At 40.7% G+C, this 18,195-nt stretch overlaps 2 pseudogenes; one reads left to right on the top strand and one right to left on the bottom strand.

The window, feature by feature from the left end:
- Positions 1 to 8,824: 8,824 nt before the first annotated feature.
- Positions 8,825 to 18,195, bottom strand: part of LOC109556816 (guanylate-binding protein 2-like) — a 32,742-nt pseudogene continuing 23,371 nt past the window's right edge.
- Positions 8,941 to 9,104, top strand: LOC139182425 (U2 spliceosomal RNA; annotated as a pseudogene).

The raw sequence follows: 18,195 nt of genomic DNA, 5'->3' as shown, positions 1-18,195 counted from the left end.
CCTTGCACCCCACAGACTAGTAATAAAAGCCAATTATGAAGAGAAAATCTTAAAGACAAGCAGTGAAAAAAGAAACATTGCATACAAAAGAGCAAAAACTAGGCTTGGAAAGAAACATTGCTGGAAATTACATAAGCTAGGAGAAAGTGGAATAACATCTCTTTTAAAGTGTTGAATGAAAAATGTCAACCAGAATAATCTACAGAGTAACAATGCCTTTAAAGTGAATGCAAAAGACTTTTAAACTGTAGCATTTGTATGTGCCCTATTGGTGGGAATGTAAATTGATGGAGCCACTATGAAAAACAGTATGAAAGTTCCTCAAAAGACTAAAAATATAACTACCATAGCAAGGGTATGGTATGGGCATGGTACGTGGTATGAATTTATGTAAGCATTACAGTCATTCATGATTATTCTGGGCTCATGAACTAATCACTTCCTAAAGGCCTCACCACCAAAACCAGCACATTGGGCATAAGTTTTTCAACATATGATATTTGGGGAGACATACTGATTTAGATGGTAGTATAAAAGGATATCCAACCAGTCCATTCTGAAGGAGATCAGCCCTGGGATTTCTTTGGAAGGAATGATGCTAAAGCTGAAACTCCAGTACTTTGGCCACCTCATGCGAAGAGTTGACTCATTGGAAAAGACTCTGATGCTGGGAGGGATTGGGGGCAGGAGGAGAAGGGGACGACAGAGGATGAGATGGCTGGATGGCATCACCGACTCGATGGACGTGAGTCTGAGTGAACTCCAGGACTTGGTGATGGACAGAGAGGCCTGGCGTGCTGCGATTCATGGGGTCGCAAATAGTCGGACACGACTGAGCTACTGAACTGAACTGAACTGATAAAAGTTCTCTAGGGCAGGCAGGGGTCTCCAACTCCCCTCACCCCCTGCTGCAGACTGGTACTGGTCCATGGCCTGTTAGGAACTTGGCTGCACAGCAGGAGATGAGCTGCAGGGCAAGAAAGAGAAGCTTCATGTGCCACTCCCCATCACTAGTATCACCACTTGAACTATCCTCTACCTCCACTCCCATTGTCTTCCATAAGACCAGTCCCTGGTTCCAAAACGTATCGGGACCACTCTTCTAGGGAAACCAAAAGATAGCAAAGAGACAAAAACATTAACAGTAAGGAAATTTTATTTCCTGACACAGCAGCTAAAACAAGTGGTAAACACAATCTAACCTGTTGACCGTTAACATAAAACCTCACACTATGGACATATTTACCTCAGGTCCTTCAAAATATTAAACTATGCCAGCTTTCAACAAAAAATTACTAGACATGCTAAAAGGCATAAAAGCAGTCTGAAGCATCAAATCAAGTATCAGAACCAGACTCAGACAAGGCAGAAATTTGCAAATTATCAGACAGCTAAATTTAAAATTACTGTGACTAATATGCTAAGAAATCTAATGGAGAAGAGGAAAACGTGAATGAACAAGTGAGTAATGTAGGGAGAGAAATGGAAACTCCCACAATTGTAAGGAGATACAAGAAACTAAAAACATGCTGACAGAATGAAGAATGTCTTTGGTGGGTTCATCAGTAGACTGAACATGATTGGGACGGACTCAGTGAATTTGGAGGTGTGTCAATAGAAACTTTCAAATTGAAAAGCACATCATATTCAACTACAGAAAATCAAAGGCAAAGAGAAAATCTTGAAATAAGCCAAAGAGATTTTATTTTACTCATAGAAGCACTAGGGTAAGAATTATATCAGACGTCTCCTTTGAAAGCATACAAGCAAGAAGAGAATGCAGTGAAATAATCAAAATCATGAAAGAAATAGCAACACCAAATTAGAATTCTGTGTCTACTGAAATTATTCTTCTGAGTGAAGGAGAAATAAGTACTTCCTTAACAAGCAAAAATTGAGGGAATCTCTCACCAGGAACCCTGATTTGTAAGAAATGTTTAAAGTTCTTCATAGGAGGAAAATGATATATCAGAAATTTGGATCTACATAAAGACTGGAAGAGCACTGAAGGAGGAATAAATGGCAAGAAAATAAAAATATATTTCTCTTAATCTAAGTTGATCTAACATACAACAATTTACTAAAACAATAATAGCACCAACGTATTTGAAGATTGAAGAGTATGTATGAGTGAAATGAATTATAGCAATGATACAAAAGACCAGAGAGAAGAGTTAGGAATATTTTGTTATTTTAAGGTGCTTGTGCTATTGGTGATGTGGTATAGTGTTATTTGACACTGTTATTTAACATGGATTGGTTAGAAATGTATATTGCAATCTCTAGGGCAAACAGTTTAAAAAAAATTTTTTTAAAGGTATAATTGCTATGCTAAGAAAGACTGCAAGGAGATGCTAAGAAAGGATAGAAAATGGAATCATATAAAATGCATAATTAAAACCAAAAGTTAGAAAAGGAGTGAAAGATTAAAAAAAAAGATATATATATGTCATATACGGTATATATAGATGATGGTAGATAACATCAGTTTAGTTCAGTTCAGTCCCTCAGTCATGTCCGAGTCTCTGCAACACCGTGGACTGCAGCACGCCAGGCTTCCCTGTCCACCACAAACTCCTGGAGCTTGTTCAAACTCATGTACATCGAGTGGGTGATGCCATCTAACCATCTTAACCTTCTCCTCCTTCCCTCAATCTTTTCCAGCATCAGGGTCTTTTCCAATGTGTCAGTTCTTCACATCAGGTGGCCAAAGTATTGGAGTTTCAGCTTCAGCATCAGTCCTTCCAATGAATATTCAGGACTGATTTCCTTTCAGATTGACTGGTTTGATCTCCTTGCAGTCCAAGGGATTCTCCAGAGTCTTCTCTAACACCACAGTTCAAAAACATCAATTCTTTGGCACTCAGCTTTCTTCAGAGTCCAATTCTCACATCCATACATGACTCATGGAAAAGCCAAAGCTTACTCTAGACAAAAGTTTTGTTGGCAAAGTAATATTTCTGCTTTTTAATGTGCTGTCTAGGTTGATCACAGCATTTCTTCCAAAGAGCAAGCCTCTTTTAATTTCATGGCTTCAGTCACCATCTGCAGTGATTTTGGAGCTCCTCCAAAAATAAAGTCTGTCACTGTTTGCATTGTTTCCCCATCTATTTGCCAGAAGTGATTGGACTGCATGCCATGATCTTAGTTTTCAGAATGTTGAGTTTTAAGCCAACTATTTCACTGTCTTCTTTCACTTTCATCAAGAGGCTCTTTAATTCCTCTTCACTTTCTCTCATAATGGTGGTGTCATCTGCATATCTGAGGTTATTGATATGTCTCCCAGCAATTTCATTCCAGCTTGTGTTTCACCCAGCACAGCATTTTGCATGATGTACTCTGCATACAAGTTAAAGAAGCAGGGTTACAATACACAGCCTTGATGTACTCCTTTCCAGATTTGCAACCAGTCTGGTGTGCCATGTCCAGTTCTAACTGCTGCTTCCTGACCTGCAAACATATTTCTCAAGTGCAGGTCAGGTGGCCTGGTATTTCCATCTCTTGAAGAATTTCCCAAAGTTTGTGGTGATTCATACAGTCAAAGGCTTTAGCATAGTCAATAAAGCAGAAGTAGATGTTTTTCTGGAACTCTATTGCTTTTTTGATGATCCAATGGATGTTGGCAATTTGATCTCCAGTTCCTCTGCCTTTTCTAAAACCAGCTTGAATATCTGGAAGTTCACAGTTCATGTAGTATTGAAGCCTGGCTTGGAGAGTTTTGAGCATTACTTTGCTAGCATGTGAGATGAGTGCAATTGTGTGGTAGTTTGAGCATTCTATGACATTGCCTTTCTTTGGGATTGGAATGAACACTGACCTTTTCAGTCCTGTGGCCACTGCTGAGTTATCCAAATTTGCTGGTATATTGAGTGCAGCACTTTCACAGCATCATATTTTAGGATTTGAAATTGCTCTACTCGAATTCCATCACCTCCACTAGCTTTGTTTGTAGTGATGCTTCCTAAGGCCCACTTGATTTCAGACTTCATGATGTCTTGCTCTAGGTGAGTGATCACTAGTTAGCTGTGTCATGAAGATCTTTTTTTGCATAGTTCTTCTGTGTATTCTTATCACCTTTTCTTAATATCTTCAGCTTCTGTTAAGTCCATGCGATTTCTGTCCTTTATTCTGCCTATCTTTGCTTGAAATATACCCTTAGTAGCTCTAATTTTCTTGAAGAGATATCTCAGTTCAGTTCAGTTTAGTCGCTCAGTCATGTCCGACTCTTTGTGACCCCATGAATCCCAGCACGCCAGGCCTCCCTGTCCATCACCAACTCCCGGAGTTCACTCAGACTCACGTCCATCGAGTCAGTGATGCCATCCAGCCATCTCATCCTCTGTCATCCCCTTCTCCTCCTGCCCCCAATCCCTCCCAGCATCAGAGTCATTTCCAAAGAGTCAACTCTTCGCCTGAGGTGGCCAAAGTACTGGAGTTTCAGCCTCAGCATCATTCCTTCCAATGAACACCCAGGACTGGTCTCCCTTAGAATGGACTGGTTGGATCTCCTTGCAGTCCAAGGGACTCTCAAGAGTCTTCTCCAACACCACAGTTCAAAAGCATCAATTCTTCAGCCCTCAGCTTTCTTCACAGTCCAACTCTTGCATCCTTACATGACCACTGGAAAAACCATAGACTTGACTAAACAGACCTTTGTTGGCAAAGTAATGTCTCTGTTCTTCAGTATGCTATCTAGGTTGGTCATAACTTTTCTTCCAAGGAGTAAGCGTCTTTTAATTTCAAGGCTGCAGTCACCATCTGTAGTGATTTTGTAGCCCAAAAAGATAAAGTCTGACATTGTTTCCACTGTTTTCCCATCAATTTCCCATGAAGTGATGGGACCAGATGCCATGATCTTCGTTTTCTGAATGTTGAGCTTTAAGCCAACTTTCCCACTCTCCTCTTTCTCAAGAGGCTTTTTGGTCCTCTTCACTTTCTGCCATAAGGGTGGTGTCATCTGCATATCTGAGGTTATTGATATTTCTCCCTGCAACCTTGATTCTCAGCTTGTGCTTCTTCCAGCCCAGCACTTCTCATGATGTACTCTGCATGTAAGTTAAATAAACAGGGTGACAATACACAGCCTTGATGTACTCCTTTTCCTATTTGGAACCAGTCTGTTGTTCCATGTCCAGTTCTAACTGTTGCTTCCTGACCTGCATACAGGTTTCTCAAGAGGCAGGTCAGGGGTCTGGTAAGCCCATCTCTTTCAGAATTTTCCACAGTTTATTGTGATCCACACAGTCAAAGGCTTTGGCATAGTCAATAAAGCAGAAATAGATGTTTTTCTGGAACTCTCTTCCTTTTTCCATGATCCAGTGGATGTTGCAATTTGATCTCTGGTCCCTCTGCCTTTTCTAAAACCAGCTTGAACATCTGGAAGTGCACTGTTCACGTATTGCTGAAGCCTGGCTTGGAGAATTTTGAGCATTACTTTACTAGTGTGTGAGATGAGTGCAATTGTGCAGTAGTTTGAGCATTCTTTGGCATTGCTTTTCTTTAGGATTGGAATGAAAACTGACCTTTTCCAGTCCTGTGGCCACTGCTGAGTTTTCCAAATATGCTGGCATATTGACTGCAACACTTTCACAGCATCATCTTCCAGGATTTGAAATAGCTCAACTGGAATTCCATCACTTCCACTAGCTTTGTTTCTAGTGATGCTTTCTAAGGCCCACCTGACTTCACATTCCAGGATGTTTGGCTTTAGGTGAGTGAACACACCATCATGATTATCTGGGTCATGAAGCTCTTTTTTGTACAGTTCTTCTGTGTATTCTTGCCACCTCTTCTTAATATTGCTGCTTCTGTTTGGTCCATTCTATTTCTGTCCTTTATCGAGCCCATCTTTGCATGAAATGTTCCCTTGGTATCTCTAATTTTCTTGAAGAGATCTCTAGCCTTTCCCATTCTGTTGTTTTTGTCTATTTCTTTGCACTGATCGCTAAGGAAGGCTTTCTTATTTCTCCTTGCTATTCTTTGGAACTCTGCATTCAGATGCTTTAGCTTTCCTTTTTTGCTTTGCTTTTCACTTCTCTTCTTTTCACAGTTTTTTGTAAGGCCTCCCCAGACAGCCATTTTGCTTTTTTGCATTTTTTTTTTCCCATGGGGATGGTCTTGATCCCTGTTTTCTGTACAATGTCACAAACCTCTGTCCATTGTTCATCAGGCACTCTGTCTATCAGATCTAGTCCCTTAAATCTATTTCTCACTTCCACTGTATAATCATAAGGAATTTGATTTAGGTCATGCCTGAATGGTCTAGTGGTTTTTCCTACTTTCTTCAATTTAAGTCTGAATTTGGCAATAAGGTGTTCATGATCTGAGCCACAGTCAGCTCCCGGTCTTGTTTTCCTGACTGTATAGAGTTTCTCCACCTTTGGCTGCAAAGAATATAATCAATCTGATTTCGGTGTTGACCATCTGGTGATGTCCATGTGTAGAGTCTTCTCTTGTGTTGTTGGAAGAGAGTGTTTGCTATGACCAGTGCGTTCTCTTGGCAAAACTCTATTAGCCTTTGCCCTGCTTCATTCCGTATTCCAAGGCCAAATTTACCCTTTACCCCAGGTATTTCTTGACTTCCTACTTTTACATTCCAGTCGCCTATAATGAAAAGGACATCTTTTTGGGGTGTTAGTTCTAAAAGGTCTTGGAGGTCTTCATAGAACTGTTCAACTTCAGCTTCTTTAGTGTTACTGGTTGGGACATATACTTGGATTACTGTCATATTGAATGGTTTGCCTTCGAAACGAACAGAGATCATTCTGTTGTTTTTGAGATTGCATCCAAGTACTGCATTTCGGACTCTTTTGGTGACCATGATGGCTACTCCATTTCTTCTAAGGGATTCCTGCCCACAGTAGTAGATATAATTGTCATCGGAGTTAAATTCACCCATTCCAGTCCGTTTTAGTTCGCTGATTCCTAGAATATTGACCTTCACTCTTGCCTTCTATTTGACCACTTCCAATTTGCCTTGATTCATGGACCTGACATTCCAGGTTCCTATGCAATATTGCTCTTTACAGCATCGGACCTTGCTTCTATCACCAGTCACATCCACAACTAGGTATTGTTTTTGCTTTGGCTCCCTCCTTTCATTCTTTCTGGAGTTATTTCTCCACTTATCTCCAGTAGCTTATTGGGCACCTACTGATCTGGGGAGATCCTCTTTCGGTATCCTATCATCTTGCCTTTTCATACTGTTCATAGGGTTCTCAAAGCAAGAATACTGAAGTGGTTTGCCATTCCCTTCTCCAGTGGACCACATTCTGTCAGACCTCTCCACCATGACCCCCCATCTTGGATGGCCCCATATGGCATGGCTTAGTTTCACTGAGTTAGACTAGGCTGTGGTCCATGTGATTGGACTGACTACTTTCTGTGTATATGGTTTCAGTGTGTCTGCCCTCTGATGCCCTCTTGCAACACCTATCATCTTACTTGGGTTTCTCTTACCTTGGACATGGGGTATCTGTTCACGGCTACTCCAACAAAGCACAGCTGCTGCTCCTTACCTTGGACGAGGGGTATGTCCTCACGGCCACCCTCCTGACCTTGGACTTGGAGTAGCTCCTCTTGGCCATCCTGCGACCACGCAGCCACCACTCCTTGGAAGTAGGGTTGCTCTTCTCAGCCACCACCCCTGACCTCGGGCATGGGGAGCTTCTCTCGGCCACCTCCCCTGACCTTGGGCTAGGGGTAGCTCCTCTTGGCCATGCTTCTGCACGGTCCTTCTCAAAGCAAAAAGCACCATGTTCAGATGAGTTCAATGGTGGATTCTACCCAACATTTAAAGAAGAAATCATGTGAATTTTACATGATCACCTTTAGAAAATAGAAGCAGAGAAATATTACTGGCTCATTCTGTCAGATCAACATTACGTTAACACCAAAGCTATGCAAAGGCATTACAAGAAAATCACACAAACATTTCTCAGGAATAAAGATGCCAAAACTCTCAACAAAATATTAGCAAATTGAATACAGTAATGTCTACAAAGAATAATACATATAATACAACAAGTGGGATTTGTACGTGAAATATCAGGCATTATGTACAAAACAACAGAGGAAAAGTTAAAAAGAATATTGAGATCATGGTAAAGAAAAAAATTTAAAAATCACATTGTATGTGATGTACATGATAATACTATTGGGTTATTATCATTATTTCTAACATAGTGTGTATCTCCAGAAATCTACCTAGAAGAATCAATTGACACTAACATGGATGGAAATGGCTCACATTATGAGACTATAGTTTCCCACGTGGAAGGGAGACAACTCTCATTTCTAGATTCCAGTGGGGAGGCATATGATTTATTTTCTGCCAAGCAGGTACACTTCTGTGAGATTGAGATGGAGACATGACGTGAAGTGAAGTCACTCAGTCGTACCCAACTCTTTGTCACCCCATGGACTGTAGACTTCCAGACTCCTCCATCTATAGGATTTTCCAGGCAAGAATACTGGAGTGAGTTGCCCTATCCTGGATCCCATGGACTATACATTCCATGGAATTCTCCAGGCCATAATACTGGAGTGGGTAGATATTCCCTTCTCCAAGGGACCTTCCCAACCTAGGGATTGAACCCAGGTGTCCTGCATTGCAGGCGAATTCTTTACCAGCTGAGCCACTAGGGAAGCCCAAGATGGAGACATAGCAACCCTCAATGCAACTTTTCATGGGGGGTTTATTTACTTCAGATGTAAAGGTGGAAGCATCCAATACTTAGAGCTGACATTGGTAGAGCATCTGACTTGTGATCTGGAGATCACTGTACCAGGTGGTAATGGATGTGCTGTTTTCTCTGGTAATGGATGAGATGCCTTCCCATGTGGTTGATATTATTCTTGGTGAAAGATCAGTAGAGTTTGACTCCCTTACCATCTTGGAGAATCTGTCTGCTACCTACCAGGCTTAAAAGTCATTTTCCGATCGCTTCTCGGCCTTTTGGCTAAGATCAAGTGTAGTATCTGTTCTTATCAGTTTAATATCTGATACGTCCTCTATCCGAGGACAAAAAAATAAATAAAATAAAATAAAAGTCATTTTCCTTTTAAGTTACTGAGAAGATACTGTTTTTTGCAGTGAGAACCTTAAGTGATACATGTCCTAAGACAATTGTGGTAGGTTAATAAAGTTATGACCAACCTAGATAGCATATTCAAAAACAGAGACATTACTTTGACAACAAAGGTCCGTCTAGTCAAGGCTATGGTTTTTCCTGTGGTCATGTATGGATGTGAGAGTTGGACTGTGAAGGAGGCTGAGCACCAAAGAATTGATGCTTTTGAACTGTGGTGTTGGAGAAGACTCTTGAGAGTCCCTTGGACTGCAAGGAGATCCAACCAGTCCATTCTAAAGGAGATCAGCCATGGGATTTCTTTGGAAGGAATGATGCTAAAGCTGAAACTCCAGTACTTTGGCCACCTCATGAGAAGAGTTGACTCATTGGAAAAGACTCTGATGCTGGGAGGGATTGGAGGCAGGAGGAGAAGGGGATGACAGAGGATGAGATGGCTGGATGGCATCACTGACTCGATGGATGTGAGTCTGAGTGAACTCCGGGAGTTGGTGATGGACAGGGAGGCCTGACGTGCTGCGGTTCATGGGGTCACAAAGAGTCAGACATGACTGAGCGATTGAACTGAACTGAACTGAACTGAATATTTTTTGTATTAATGAATTATTTTTATTTTTATTGTTTTTTGTCCTTCCATACTAGCTATATATTTGCCTTGAGTGGCTCCCAGGCTGTGATGTCATAGCAAACAGGAAGAAAGAAAAATGGAGTTAGGTAAGGTTTTGAAGAATTATAGTTATGATTCTCAGAGGAATAGAAAGGAATTTTGAGCTAAATTTTCCTTTTTGTGATTGTAGAAGTTATTCTTGGAACTGTGGGTGAGGGGGAACTAAGAAAAGAAGAGTAAAATAGAGAGACATTGTGTGGCCTAGAAATGGGGCAGTAATTATCTAGAGGGATTCTCTAGACAAAGAAGTTTGAACATCCACTCATATATCCATTTCACACAGGTGCAAGTAATGCCCCTACCAGTGTTCAGGAATCCCATCAGTGACCACGGCAATGCAGCCTCCACCCAATGGAGAATTAAACACTGTCTGCACCCTGAAGTTAAATGTTCCAGGTCTCCCTTATTGGAAGCCGCCATGTGACCCAGAGACCACTTGGCAGGAGTGATGCTTAACTGTGCTTCGTGACTTTGTACACTCCTGTCAGACTTTTCCTGTGTATACAACACTCCAACTCCATCCCAGTACCAAAGTAAATCCTTGAATAAGACCATGGAGCTGAGACTATCTAGAGGGGTGGTTTATGTGTGGGGAAACAGTCTACACTGAATAGAACACCTCTGATATCCCCAAATTCAATGTAAGTGTATCCCAATTACACAATTAAAATTCTCTCTAGAATCAATATGCATGATTTCAAACATAGGTTCTACTGAGGTATCATATTAGTCATTTATACTATATTTAATCATGAATTGAATTCTTCTGTAGGTTAAACACTGCCTTCACATTTTATTTCATCTTTGCAAACTTTAAGTCTCAATGAAAATGCATCTTATGACTTCAACTTTAGTGGCAATTGTTTGACATCTTGAAGTTGCTCATTTAACTTGTTCTTAACAGATAGAAGCTGGTTAGGAAATTATGGTCCTTAGGTTTTTAGAGAATATTACATGATGGTGATTCTTCCTGTTTCTTCCGGAGGGCTACAATCTCTTCCTGAAGTTTCATGCTTTCCTTTTGGAATCCCTCACGGAGAAGTCGTCCCTGTTCCTAAAAGGGAAAGTGGAGACTGAATACAACTTAAAACACTTCCCACATTTGCTAAATATATCTATATTAATCCCTCATGGGTTGTGAAACTTCTTTTTGAAATCTCTTCTTCCTTTAATTTTCATTATATCCCTCTTTCTTGAGTCTACTATCAAACTTTTTCTGGGATTTATTTAGCTTCAGAAATATTCTTCTCTTGTGGTTTCTAAAATATTAGTGACCCCTAGAATTAATTTTTTACCTCCTTTAACCTGAAACAACAGTCTTTAAAGAAAAACTGTCCTTTTCTATCTCAGCTCTATATCACACGAACTCCCAAATGTGTATCTAAGAAGGCAAGGAAGATGAAGAGACAATATAGGAAGGTTACTACAAAATTCAGAATCACAGGAGGTGTTTGATCAGGGAATTTAGTACAAATCTCCAAATTTTTGTAGCAGAGATAACAGAAATAAGTTCAGGAGGTAAAGCCTACACTGGTCCATGCTCTATTACAGGGTAGACATCCCGACTCAGCATAGAGTTGGAGAACAGCCCAGAGATCAGGAAGAAACTAGCAGCCTGGGTATGTGGTTCATTGTATGATATGGAATCTCCTGATGGCTCAGATGGTAGAGAATCTGCCTGAAATGCAGGAGACCTGGGTTGGGAAGATCCCCTGGAGAAGGAAATGGCAACCCACTCCAGTATTCTTGTCTGGAAAATCCCATGGACAGAGGAGTCTGGTAGACTAGAGTCCATGGGGTCCAAAAGGGGTCGGGCACCACTTAGCAACTAAACAAGATAGACTTCAATAACCAGAGATGGTTAGGGGTAGAAGCAGTAAGGAAATGAAGTGTCTACTAGTGCTTGGGCTAGAACAGTCCTTAAACTGATATAATGCTCTAACTTCTAAGAGCTTTTGATTCAGCACAGTGGAAGATAGAATGGAGATGCCACAATTGAATACCTCAAGTTTAAGGGCTAGCACCCTCTCTTGGTCTGCTATTAACTGGGCCCTCTCCTTTTCCATCTTCTTAGTCAGTTGCTTCAAACGTTCCTGATAACTCGCTTCTTTGGCTCGCATCATCTGTTCATTCTTCTTTTCCATTTCCTCTAACATTTTCTTTGCAGCTTCTGCAGCTTCAGACTTTATACGTTTCACTTAAGAAGAAAAATAAGCAGAGAAATATGAGAATCTTAATTTATTTTTATAGCTTTATTTCTGCTTTCACCCTTTTTACTTGTTTGCTTATCTCATGAAGAAAGCCTCTTGTGTTCATTTTTGCACTGAACAATCAGAATCTGACTGCCAATGCAGGAGATGTGAGTTTGATCCCTCGGTGGAGATCCCCTGGAGGAGGGCATGGCAACCCACTCCAGTGTTCTTGCCTGGAGAATCCCATGGGCAGAGGAGCCTGGCAGGCTACAGTCCACGGGGTTGCAAGAGAGTTGGACACAAATTAGCAACTAAACAACAAGAATAAATCAGAAGACAGATGAACATAAATATTGGTTAAGTAAATAATCCTTTAAAAATATGAAATATACTTGCTATTTTTTGCACTATAGTAATATTTCAGGTGGATGAATGTGGCTAACATTAACATTTCTGGGGCTTTCTAACTATCTAGAGTGTTTTCACAGAGAAGGCAATGGCACCCCACTCCAGTCCTCTTGCCTAGAAAACCCCACGGAAGGAGGAGCCTGGTAGGCTGCAGTCCATGGGGTCGAGAAGAGTCGGACACTGAGAGACTTCACTTTCACTTTTCATTTTCTTGCATTGGAGAAGGAAATGGCAACCCACTCCAGTGTTCTTGCCTGGAGAATCCCAGGGACAGGGGAGCCTAGTGGGCTGCCGTCTATGGGGTCACACAGAGTCGAACACGACTGAAGCAACTTAGCAGCAGCAGAGTGTTTTCAGCTGTTCTCACCTTCAATCTCTTTTTCCTTTTCTGTCAGCAAATGATCAGTCTGTAGAAGTGCATCAGCCACACCGTCTTTGGAATCCAAATATTTGCTCAGTGTCTCTCCTGTCTATTGATGCAGACCAAGTTAGAATTAGGAAATATATAGAGACTATGGGTTAAAGGAAAACCTAGCAGTACATGTTTCAATTCAATTTCATTTTACCCATTTTAGAATTTATTAATGAATACTATATCAAACTGGCTTAAAACCCAACTCTAGATCCATCCTTAAATTTGCTTCATTCTCAGTCACCCCAATGTTAGAAATGTAATCAGTAAAGCTAATCTTCTAATTGTATGGATTACAAACCTTATGGCTGTTCTTTACATCAGCTAATGGTATTTGCTTTGGATTCAAAATAAAACCAGCAAGAGCCCGTCGGTTGCAACCTATTTCTCCCAAACACACCGGTCCAGGATAGTATCTCTTCTTGCCTGGACCATGGTATTAGCATCATAATTGGTCTCCCTACTTCCTTCTACTCTTGCTCCCCTACAGTCTGATTTCCTGAAAGCAGCTGGCATCATATCACTTTAAGAAAGATTACTTCACTCTGATGCACCAAATCCTCTGCTGATTTTCTAGCTCTTTTCAAGTAAAACTGAAACTGCTCTCGGGGCCCTCCAGGATACTACCTAGTTAGCCTCTGGCTTTGAGCATCTCTCTGACCTCACCTCCTGCCACCTCTTTCTTTGCTCATTGCCCTCTTGCCACATTTGTTGGACATAAACCAATTCATCCTTCTGGGATTTTCTGTCGTTTGAAATTATCTTCTTCTAGATGCTCGCTTAGCTTACTTCCTGACTTCCTTGAAGACTGTTGAAACAGCATCTCACCAGAGAGGCCCTCTCTAAAATCCTACATATAAAATAGGACCATGTTCCCTTCCTCTCCTAGGCCTGTACCCTGTTTATTTTTCTTCAGGGCAATTTTTAGCTCTGCGATAGCAGCTTCTAGAGTCACCCTAATATTTTTCCCCCTTTGTTCTCAGTAATAGAACCTATTTTTTTTTCCAATCAGGGCACATCATAGGCCATGATAAAACACTGCATTTTTTTAGTCAACCTCCCTGGTAGCTGGAGGTGGCCATATGATTAAAATTTGGCTAATACCACTTATGCAATGGTGTTATATTGGGCTTTTTGCAGTAAAAAAGCCTTAAAGAGAGTTGATCCAGAGACTTTTTACTCTTCTATTTTCCCCCTTTCTTCCTATCTGTAATATGGAAGGAATGGGTGAAACTCCAACAGCCGTCTTACACCATGAATTGACCTTGAAGATGGAGGCTGGGTGCTAAGGTGCTGGAGCAGAACAGGAAGGAGTCTGGGAACAGCATGATTGTGGATTTATGATAGCAGCCTGGACCCCTCTGCCTTACTTCTTGTATATAAGAGAGAAAGAAACTTTTGTGTTCTTAAGACACTCTTTTTTTTTTTTTTTTTAATACTATGTGCCCAAACCTAATTCTAACTGATATAACCTGAGTATACTGGCACAGAAGCATACTTATGAGCCCAGAGTTTCCTATTAGTGTTTCCATTTTATCTGTACCACTTATTACCTGTACATCTTAGGTGAGTTATTTTACTTACTTCAGTTTTCTTATTTATAAAATGAGGACATTGATATCATGTACTTCAGAGTGCTCTTGTGAGGACTGAATGAGCTAAGCCCATTTGTTTCCTAACACAAAATAAGGTCTATATGTGAACTGTTATTATTATTAGATTTGCTGTAAGGTATACTTTGTTGATTGCTGATGAATACTTTGAAAGAACTTGTTGTTTTTAAACTGCACTAATCTCAGTTATCGGAGAAGGCAATGGCACCCCACTCCAGTACTCTTGCCTGGAAAATCCCATGGACAGAGGAGCCTGGTAGGCTGCAATCCATGGGGTCGCAAAGAGTCAGACACAACTGAGAGATTTCACTTGCACTTTTCGCTTTCATGCACTGGAGAAGGAAATAGCAACCCACTCCAGTGTTCTTGCCTGGAGAATCCCAGGGACGGGGGAGCCTGGTGGGTTGCTGTCTATGGGGTCACACAGAGTCGGAAACGACTGAAGCAACTTAGCAGCAGCAGCAGCAATCCCAGTTATATACATATTGTTAGGCCTGAGTAGAGAATTGTTGGATGATAGAGTGACTAAACTATTGAATAAATTCTGCAAGAGTTTTTGAGGGCTCCCATCTGTGCCTCCAAGAAGCACCACCATGGATGAATCAGCTCTTCACCTCATGGTAGTCTGTCCTACTGAGTAAACCAGTGAATAGTCTTGAAAGCCACAGGCACCATTTACCCATTGCATTTTTGTTGTTCCCACTGTAGTTTGAAAGAGTCACTTCAGCGAGGCCCCAGAAAAGGTGATCAGTTTGTACTTTACCTGTACCCCCTTTCTGGGGACCTGGTGGTACTTATTCTTCAGCTCATTCATCTTCTTAATAAATAAATAATAACCTCCTGGTTTAGAAAATTTTCCCTGCTTCACATCTTCATATAGAGGATGAAAAATGTCCTGAATTAAAGCCATGCAGTAATCTGAGGATGCTTTCATGTTTTGTTTACAAAAGTCATCTCGCTTTGCTTCTAACTTGTCCTGTGAGGTGAAAAATAGCACAAATGGCACCGTAAGCAATGATGAGAACGTGAACCAATGTGGATTACTGGGAAATGCTTCTCCTGCAGAGAATGTGGCACATAAATATAACACAGCCCTCACCATGTTGGGAGAGTCTAGACAACTCTTCAATAGAATGCTGGTTTAAAAAACGCATCTACTTCTCCTTGTGTTTATCTGAAGCTTTTTTTGCTATGGTTTTTTAGCTTCAGAGAATGATTCTCAAAGCATAAACACTGCTCATTTGAGACTTCTCTTTTTAAGTTCCTAATAGTTTACCACACAATTGTCCAGTATGATAGGCCTGCAGGAGGTTCTGGGTCTGCCAATTTGTGACTTAGTGACACTCAACCTTTATGAAATGAGATGTCTTTGTTGGTAAAACACAGGAAATTGTATCTATCTCATAGATTCCCTGTCAGGATTATATGCAGTGGTATAAATTGTTAAGCCCAGTGACTTCTCTGTAAGTGCTCAAAAGGGTCAATGATTAGTGGTATGTTCTTTAAAATAATAGTACTTTTGCATATTTTCTCAATAAAAGGCTAATGAAGGTAATGGAGATTGTACTGCAGTTAATGTCTGTATGGAGAAAGCCTACAGAACAGCATTTTTACCTACATTCAATTATAGAAGAGAATTTGCATGTTTCTTTGGTCTAGAAAGATATCCATAGCCTGCAGACCTTCACTATTTAGTTTCATCAGAACCCTTGAAAGCAGGAAGGTATGATTTATAAAATTCTGCCCTACAAGTCAGGGAAGGAATTGTCATCTGTCAAATGATAGTTTGTCATACAACAATCCTTCCTTAATTTGGAAGAACTCAGACTTGAGTCCTCAAATAGAATGCTAATGATTAATTTCTCTTTCTTGTCTTTCTGAATATTTATTGTTGCTTTACATTAAACACAAAAAGTGTTTAGGGTTTTCACAAAGAAGCAAATCCTCCTATGTTATTAGCAGGGAATATGAAAGCACTGTGTCTTTGACTAACTCTAAATTAAAAAATAAGTTAAAATAATCTTACATAAATACAGCGTTACAGTTTACTTGTTTGATTAAAATATGACATCTATAGGGTAGAGATTAATAGATGAGGATATTTTTAATAACCATAGTTGGTCATGGTACCATAGTCTCTAGGACTAAGGCTAAGAACAGTCTGTTCTTTTAGTAAAGAGTGCAAATGAGTACATATAACTGAGGGCTGCTATCCTTGGGTCTGGGAGGACTACTTATAGCAAGAAAGGCTTATTCACATTGTTGTATGGAAGAAACCAATACAATATTGTAAAGCAATTATCTTCCAATTAAAAACAAAAAAGAGAAAGGCCCAGATTTTTCTTCCTCTCATTAACCAGAATAGCAAACATACCTCTAATTTTTTCTGAAACACTTGGTCCACATCCTTGAAAGAGTTCTTCATGAAGACTTCAATGGCCTCTTTCTCAGTGGCCCTGTGCAGGTCCAGCAGTTCCTGGAGGGTTTCCGTGGGCAACTTCAGCTTCTGGCCCATCTGCTGGTCATAGTGGGCAATGGCCTTTTGCACTGCAGCCAAGTTCTCGATCTCGGCCAAGGCCAGGACTGCACTCTCCAAGCAGGGCAGATCCCCACTGCTGATGGAATTGACATAGGTCAGCACCAGGCTCTCTAGTCCTATGAAAGGGAATTTAAAAAACAGTGACTAAGAGTTGGTGAGACAGAGGAACAAGCTGTGTTAGTTTAGTCCTGAGCATGCAAATTTAATCATTCTGAGTCAACTGATAGTGCACTTTTTATGCTTTTCCAGTGTTTCAAACAGTAGTTTTAAGAATTTTTAAGAAGAATTGTGATGAGATATTTTGTTACCCTCTAGGTTCAGAATAGTTTAAAGCTTCCCTTTCCTCCTTCTTCCTTCACCTAAATGGAAGCTATTGGAATGAATGGGTTAGAGTAAGGCTATTTTGCAGACAAGATGGTAAGTCTTAATCTTTTCTTAGCCTTCCTGAATCTCCCGTCTTTTTTTAATGAATTCCTCTTCCTTTCTCAATTCTAAGTAATATAAAGTTCAAGGAGACATTTTAATGTACAATAAGCACATGTGTGTGTAAATGTAAGTGTACATGTGATGCATCTCACTAGTTCTGGGTCTGGCCTAAATAAGAGAGTCTTCCTAGATATTCTTTCATCAGAGCTCCATGCAGTGTGATCAATTCATCCAAGTTTGCCAGGGAATTCTGGTTTTAACACTGAAAGTCTTACATACCAGTAAATCACAGCCTTGGGAAACTGGAGTGATTTGTGGCCCTACAACTATTAGTTCTTGACTACAATAAGCTATCACCTCATACTGGTCAGAATGCCATTGTTCAAAGGTCTACAAATACCAAATGCTAGAGAGGGTGTGAAGAAAAGCGGACCCTCATACACTGTTGGTGGGAATGTAAATTGATGCAGTCACTATGGAGAACATTATGGAGGTTCCCTAAAAAATGAAAAATAGAGTCCTCTTATGACCCTGAAACCCTAATCTTGGGCATATATACAGAGAAAACTATTATATGAAAAGATGTGTGCACACCAATGTTAATAGGAGCACTATTTATAGTAGTCAGAACATGCATGCATGCTCAGTCACTTTAGTCATGTCTGACTCTGCGACCCTATGGATTGTAACCCACAAGACCCCTCTGTCCATGGGATTCTCCAGACATGAATACTGGTGTGGGTTGCTGTACCCTCCTCCAGGGGAATCTTCCTGACCCAGGGATCAAACCTAGGTCTCCCGCATTGCAGGTGGATTCTTTACCACTGAGCCACCAGGGAAGCCCCAGTC

The sequence above is a fragment of the Bos indicus genome, chromosome 3, assembly GCF_029378745.1.
Source record: "Bos indicus isolate NIAB-ARS_2022 breed Sahiwal x Tharparkar chromosome 3, NIAB-ARS_B.indTharparkar_mat_pri_1.0, whole genome shotgun sequence".
Classification (NCBI taxonomy): Eukaryota; Metazoa; Chordata; class Mammalia; order Artiodactyla; family Bovidae; genus Bos; species Bos indicus.
This window is presented reverse-complemented; position numbering and strand designations above follow the sequence as displayed.